Raw genomic sequence first — 7,450 nt, 5'->3', positions numbered from 1 at the left:
CAGTGATGCAACCATGCTCTCTATGGTGCAGCTGTAGAACCTTTCGAGGATCTGAGGACCCATGCCAAATCTTTTCAGTCTCCTGAGGGGGAATAGGTTTTGTCGCTTCACTCTTCACAACTGTCTTGGTGTGCTTGGACCATGTTAGTTTGTTGGTGATGTGGACACCAAGGAACTTGAAGCTCTCAACCTGCTCCACTGCAGCCCCGTCGATGAGAATGGGGGCATGCTTGGTCCTCTTCTCCAGGCTGTGTAAGGGCTATTTGACCAAGAAGGAGAGTGATGGAGTGCTGCATCAGATAACCTGTCCTGGTTTGGGATGAGTTGGATCGCAGAGTGAAGGAAAGCAGCCAACAAGTGCTCAGCATATGTGGGAACTCCTTCAAGACGGTTGGAAAAGCATTCCAGGTGAAGCTGGTTGAGAGAAAGTGTGCAAACCTGTCATCAAGGCAAAGGGTGGCTACTTTGAAGAATCTAAAATCTAACATATTTTTTTATTTGTTTAACACTTTTTTGGTTACTACATGATTCCATGTGTGTTATGTCATAGTTTTGATGTCTTCACTATTATTCTACAATGTAGAAAATAGTACAAATAAAGAAAAACCCTTGAATGAGTGTGTCCAAACTTTTGACTGGTTCTGTATTTCAAAGTTTAAGATGTGTACCAAATAATAACTATCTTGATTCAAGCATAAACATTTTAGGATTTTTTTTTTCCATCAACAAATGAGTTTGAAAGTGAGTGATAACAATATGGAACATTTGTAATATTACTCTGTAGAACCACTGTTTAGAATCATTGAGATCCTAATTATACAGTCTCAGCACACTGATGACTGTGTTTGTATGTATATTACCAGTGGGAAATTCCTGTATTCCTTGTTCCTGGAGTATTCTAACCCATGAGGGTCTCATCCTGTTCTCACTATACAAGCTCCCCAAAGATGGAAGGTTGAACTGTACTATGGAAGTGGTCTCCTAAGGACAGTAACTTACTTTTTCATTTAGCAGACACTCTTATCCAGAGCTACTTACAGGAGCAATTAGGGTTAAGTGCCTTGCTCACGGACACATCGGCAGATTTTTCACCTAGTTGGCTCTGGGATTTGACCAACCAGAGACCTTTCAGTTACTGGCCCAAAGCTCTTAATCGCTAGGCTACCTGCCGCCCCATACCCCACCTAATTATACAGTCTCAGCACACTGATGGCTGTGTTTGTATGTATATTACCAGTGGGAAATTCCTGTATTCCTTGTTCCTGGAGTATTCTAACCCATGAGGGTCTCATCCTGTTCTCACTATACAAGCTCCCCTTTACCCATGAGAGAGGGCCAGCAGACAGGGGATTGGTTAGATTCATATGCAGCTCAGCTCTGCAATGTAGTATATGGTTAAATTTTATTGTTTATCAAACATTTTTTGAAACCTTTATTTAACTAGGAAAGTTAGTTATTAAGAACATATTCTTATTTACAATGACAGCTTAGGAACAGTAAGCTAACTGCCTTGTTCAGGGGCAGAACAACAGATTTTTACCTTGTCATCTCAGGGATTTGAACTTGTAACCTTTCAGTTACTGGCCCAGTGCTCTAACCACTAGGCTGGTTTGACTGAGGAAAGTGAAAGGGTAAAGGTTCTAATTCACAATATTTTTTCCCTCTCAATCCTGAAGAATACTTTTCAATGAAATGTCAAAGTTAACTCAGACTCTCTGTCAGGTATAGATGTCACCCAGTATTGGATATAATTGTGAAAAGGTCAATGGAAGAAGTAACATAACAATATGATCGAGCTGTGCTACGGACTGGGGCCATTTTTTACTCATATCTGACACATATTTGACACATACTGTCTACTTTCTCAAAGGTGGTGGCTATATGTTTTCACTCACAATCCCTCACAAAACAATTTTCATTAAAATGTCAGACAATATTGTATACATTCTTAAAAAGGAGAGCAAAGAAAGGTATGAGGACAGTCAAAGGAGAATATAACAGGGCAGTATCTCCTAAAACTGCCACACTTCTCCTGAACTTCTGACTTGAAGGAAATTATGACACTGAGACAGAGAGATAAACTACTCAGGTTCAGGTGGAATTGTGATTGACTGTGGAGAATGGGAAAGGATGACTGTTTTATGTATTTGGGCACAGGGGAAATTTAGACATTCTGGCTAAGTGAAACATCATTACACCAATACCATTTTTAACAAGAAAACGAGGACATTGAAATGAAGAGCTCAAAATGTAAAAAAATATGATTTAATGTGTTTACGTCAGTTCTTGAGATAAAGTGGCTCTGTTGGTCTGGTAATCGATTCCACTGTGATTTGGAGCAGAGGATCATAGGTAACTGCTTGGGGTGCACAATCAAAATCAAATCAAAATCAAATCCAATTTTATTGGTCACATACACATGGTTAGCAAATGTTATTGCGACTGTAGCGAAATGCTTGTGCTTCTAGTCCCGAAAGTGCAGCAATATCTAACATGTAATCTAACAATTCCACAACAACTATAAGAATATATACAAAAAAATATATGGATGAGCACTGACAGAGCAGCATAGGCAAGATGCAATAGATGGTATAAAATACGGTATATGAGATGAGATGAGATGAGTAATGCCAGATATGTAAACATTATTAAAGTGGCATTATTAAAGTGACTAGTGATCCATTTATTAAGGTGGCCAATTATTTGAAGTCTGTAAGTACTGTAGGCAGCATCCTCTCTGTCTTTATGACGGCAATCAGACAGTGCCTTAATGATAGCTCCCCAGAGACTATCATCACAACTCTGAGACCAGTCATTGTGGATGCTACAGCACCATTGAGATGTGGGAAGTTAATGACAACTAGCCTGGTTAAACCAGACTGAACACTGTCCTCAACATTATTTCACTTGAAACAACACTAAAATATAGTGAAATCAGCTTGGAGGCCAAGCTAAGGGAAGCCCCGTCTAATTATGGCAAAGATGGAGGGTTGAACTGTACTATGGAAGTGGTCTCCTAAGGACAGTAACTTGCTTTTTCATTTAGCAGACACTCTTATCCAGAGCTACTTACAGGAGCAATTAGGGTTAAGTGCCTTGCTCACGGACACATCGGCAGATTTTTCACCTAGTTGGCTCTGGGATTTGACCAACCAGAGACCTTTCAGTTACTGGCCCAAAGCTCTTAATCGCTAGGCTACCTGCCGCCCCATACCCCATACAATTCAATTCAGGATATCCCCAGTGTTAGAATCAATGAAGACCCAGGACAGCTCTGGGGGTTCAATCATGGATGCTCAGGTGTACAGTACAAACTTGTTTCAGGTAACATTGTCCTACTGTCACACCCTGACCTTAGAGAACCTTTTTATGTCTTTATTTGGTTTGGTCAGGGTGTGATTTGGGTGGGCCTTCTATGTTCTGTTTTCTATGTTTTTGTATTTCTATGTTTTGGCCGGGTATGGTTCTCAATCAGGGACAGCTGTCTATCGTTGTCTCTGATTGGGAATCATACCTTTTGTCTTTGTGGGAAGTTGTCTTCATTAGGGACACTATAGCCCTTGTAAGCTTCACGGTCGTTTTTGTTGTTTCTTGTTTTGTTGGCAACATTTGACTAAATAAAGGAAAATGTACGCTCACCACGCTGCACCTTGGTTTTCCTTGAATGACGGCTGTGACACCTACCCTTGTCACGGTACATCCTGCTTCAGACTTGAACAATGTGTGACTATCAGGATATTAGATTAACGAGAGCAAATAACACATTGACATATTTCAATAAAGATACTCTGGCCAAGCTTTGGCCTGCAAGAGGTGAACGCTTGTTGTTCTAATTTACAATCTAAGCAATTATATGGAATGACTGTAATTTGCAATAGACAAGGAAGTCATTACGGAAAGGAGGTGAAGCTTTTATTGGGCCCAGAGGCCCTTTGGACTGCACAGACACACATCCTACCCCGGAGAGAACCTGTGCACAGCTCTGGCCATTAGGATAAAGTGTTCCATTAAAACTCATGTCGGCTTAGAACAAGAGAAAGTGATGTATCTGCTTTGTCCAATCATATCGGTCTGTGCTTCTCCAAGGGCATGATGTGCAGACACAGACAGTTGCTGTTTGATAGAGGCTGTTTCTAGCCCTGTTGACTGTATTGTCATTAGGGTGTCCACATGTACTTTCCAGGGCTGTCCAACTTTAACAACACACACTGTAGTGACCTGCTGAGCCAATAAGAGAAAGAAGCACAAACCTACAGAGGAATATTCTCAGGGATTCATTGAGCAATAGGCACGGATGGCTCCTCTTCTACAAGCTCTTCATGTTCTGAATTAGGTTGGGGAGATTTGAATTAGGTTGGGGAGACTGTAGAGATAAGGTGTTGCAAACACACGTGGTCCTAGTTCTTCATAGTAAGTATTCACCATAGCCAAAGTTGTAAGGGAATACAATTCCTTTGAGTGAAAAATATAGTTTTTTGTACATTATTTGATAAAATTGCTTGTTTACTGACAATAGGTGGGCCCTGGCACCTTCAACAAGGGGTAGAGGTGAGTACAGAGCTACACTGAGGATTTGTAGTAATATAATAACCACCAGTCTGAGGTTAAATTGGAAAAGAACCTGCTAATACATCAAGTGAAGTCACCACTCACCTTTGTTCACAGCAAAGGAAAAAGGGCATTATGGGGAAAAACATTGAGGGAGGTTTTGCTTTACCTCAGGGATCATCAACGAGGGAGGTTGCTTTACTGCAGGGATCATCAACGAGGGAGGTTGCTTTACCTCAGGGATCATCAATGAGGGAGGTTGCTTTACCTCAGGGATCATCAACTAGGGAGGTTGCTTTACCTCAGGGATCATCAACTAGGGAGGTTTTGCTTTACCTCAGGGATCATCAACTAGGGAGGTTGCTTTACCTCAGGGATCATCAACGAGGGAGGTTTTGCTTTACCTCAGGGATCATCAACGAGGGAGGTTGCTTTACTGCAGGGATCATCAACGAGGGAGGTTGCTTTACCTCAGGGATCATCAACTAGATTCAGCCGCAGGCTGTTTCTTTTATTGAGTGGATGGTCAGGGGGCCAGAACATAATTACTAATCATTTGTAGACTGTAAGAAGCACAAACAGATATAATATTTGACTAAAACATAACAATTTAAAACCTTGTTTACATTTGTATATAATCACGTCTCTCTACTATCTGTGGGAATACTTGGGAACAGATTTCAAAATGAAAATTACTTGGAGCTGATTTCCTGGTGTTTTCACAGTCTTTTATCTCCAACAATCAAAAAATGTTTTTGTTTTTTAACCGGTACCTATTTCCGACCAAGTCAAGCACTGCTCTACTGCATGTTACAGGTAAGAGACAGGAAGGGGAAAGTATCCCACACACCAACAAAAGACTCAAGATAGTTGACTAAAAAGTAGACTTACGATGCACCTGATGCTGTTGAAGTTGTTTCTCCACTTCTCCAACTGTATTACTCAAGTAAAGAGAGAGGGAAAATTGAAGGTGCCATTGTATGGGGGAGCAAAGCCCTTGAGGCATTGAAGGTGCTTCACTGTTCTGAGAGATTGAGTTTATCCTCGGAGGACTGAATAGAAATGGCTCAAATTGCTTTGAACTCCACAGTCACCCCATTTCACTGACATCTTCCTACTGTGCCTCGAGGCAGGATGGAGAGAGAGAGAAAAAGAGAGAGAAAAAAATAAAAAAAGGAAGAGAGAGAGAGGTGGGAGAGGATGAATGCCCGATGAGTGTGTTTTGACCAGAGGCAGGAGGGAGAGAGAGAGAGGGAGAGAGAGAGAGAGAGAGAGAGAGAGAGAGAGAGAGGTGGGAGAGGATGAATGCCCGATGAGTGTGTTTTGACCAGAGGCAGGAGGGAGAGAGAGAGAGAGAGAGAGAGAGAGAGAGAGAGAGAGAGAGAGAGGTGGGAGAGGATGAATGCCCGATGAGTGTGTTTTGACCAGAGGCAGTGCCAGGGGACTGACCATCTGTAGGGGCCTGTAGGGTCCTCCCTAGCAGCTGATGTTTTATTGAACTTTGGGAGCCCAGAGCCACTAATAAGCAACCTGTGCCACGGGGCCCCTGGAGTATTGACAGACGTATACGCTCGGAATAACCATCAAAGAGGAGCCTTGAATGTTCTGGTTCCTTTGATATCCCCCCTCCCCATCGCTCTGCATTCTGTTACCCTGACTGAGAGTGTATGAGGGAGTTACACTGCACAGCAGGCAGCAGAAGTGGAGAAGTGGAGGAGTCCATTTCTGTTTGCATTGCAGAGTGGTGCCATGCAATGAGCAATATGCCCAAAGGGAATGTTGCCTGCTCCAGACACTATACAGATGCACTTAATTCATCTTAATTTGACCCTGCTTCTCACAGCAGGAAAATAATCCTGCAGTAACAGGAAATGTGAATTATTATGTGGATTATAATTAATGGTAATTTTTGTAGGAATCGGAGGTTAGATAATTTTATCCCACTGTTGTTCTCTATGACGCTCTGTGCCAGCGTAATCCTTTTGAGTTTGGTCTGCTCTACCCAGAGGTGTTGGAATGAATGCCATGCCACACAGCCACACTCACATTTATAGTCAGTAGCCTTACACAAGCCTTGGCTGGTGTGAACTGGAATGGCTCATAGCAGCAGGAGCATACTGTATCTCTGGTTTCTGTAGCGTTTTATTTTTTATTTTTTTTTATTTCACCTTTATTTAACCAGGTAGGCTAGTTGAGAACAAGTTCTCATTTGCAACTGCGACCTGGCCAAGATAAAGCATAGCAGTGTGAGCATACAACAAAGAGTTACACATGGAGTAAACAATTAACAAGTCAATAACACAGTAGAAAACGAAGGGGGGGTCTATATACAATGTGTGCAAAAGGCATGAGGAGGTAGGCAAATAATTACAATTTTGCAGATTAACACTGGAGTGATAAAAGATCAGATGGTCATGTACAGGTAGAGATATTGGTGTGCAGAAGAGCAGAAAAGTAAATAAATAGAAACAGTACGGGGATGAGGTAGGTGAAAAGGGTGGGCTATTTACCAATAGACTATGTACAGCTGCAGCGATCGGTTAGCTGCTCAGATAGCTGATGTTTGAAGTTGGTGAGGGAGATAAAAGTCTCCAACTTCAGCGATTTTTGCAATTCGTTCCAGTCACAGGCAGCAGAGTACTGGAACGAAAGGCGGCCAAATGAGGTGTTGGCTTTAGGGATGATCAGTGAGATACACCTGCTGGAGCGCGTGCTACGGATGGGTGTTGCCATCGTGACCAGTGAGCTGAGATAAGGCGGAGCTTTACCTAGCATAGACTTGTAGATGACCTGGAGCCAGTGGGTCTGGCGACGAATATGTAGCGAGGGCCAGCCGACTAGAGCATACAAGTCGCAGTGGTGGGTAGTATAAGGTGCTTTAGTGACAAAACGGATGGCACTG

This window comes from Oncorhynchus kisutch, unplaced genomic scaffold (genome assembly GCF_002021735.2).
Source record: "Oncorhynchus kisutch isolate 150728-3 unplaced genomic scaffold, Okis_V2 scaffold4065, whole genome shotgun sequence".
Classification (NCBI taxonomy): Eukaryota; Metazoa; Chordata; class Actinopteri; order Salmoniformes; family Salmonidae; genus Oncorhynchus; species Oncorhynchus kisutch.
Note: the sequence above shows the minus strand (reverse complement) of the source record.